Below are 643 nucleotides of genomic sequence, written 5' to 3'. Positions count from 1 at the left end.
TGTGTTGTTACAGGAGGATGTAGATGTTGGAGCTGTATTGAGACGGAAGGATGTAGGTGTTGGAGGTGTGTTATCACAGGAGGATGTAGGTGTTGAAGCGGTGTTGTTACAGGAGGATGTAGGTGTTGAAGCTGTGTTGTTACAGGATGATGTAGGTGTTGAAGCTGTGTCGTTACGGGAGGATGTAGGGGTTGGAGCTGTATTGTTACAGCAGGATGTATATTTTGGAGCTGTGTTGTTACAACAGGACATATGTGTTGGAGCTCTGTTGTTACAGGAGGATATGGTGTTTGAGCTGTGTTGTTACAGGAGGATGTAGGGGTTGGAGCTGTGTTGTTAGAGGAGGATGTCGGAGTTGGAGCGGTGCTGTTACAGGAGGATGTAGGGGTTGTAGCTGTGATGTTACAGGAGGATGTAGGGGATGTAGCTGTGATGTTACAGGAGGATGTAGGGGTTGGAGCTGTGTTGTTACAGGGGGATGTAGGGGTTGGAGCTGTGTTGTCACAGGAGAATGCAGGTGTTGGAGCTGTGTTTTTACAGGAGGATGTAGATGTTGGAGCTGTGTTGAGACGGGAGGATGTATGTGTTGAAGCTGTGTTGTTACAGGAGGATGTAGGGGTTGGAGCTGTGTTGTTACAGGAGG

Source organism: Rhincodon typus, chromosome 14 (assembly GCF_021869965.1).
Source record: "Rhincodon typus isolate 14 chromosome 14, sRhiTyp1.1, whole genome shotgun sequence".
Classification (NCBI taxonomy): domain Eukaryota; kingdom Metazoa; phylum Chordata; class Chondrichthyes; order Orectolobiformes; family Rhincodontidae; genus Rhincodon; species Rhincodon typus.
Note: the sequence above shows the minus strand (reverse complement) of the source record.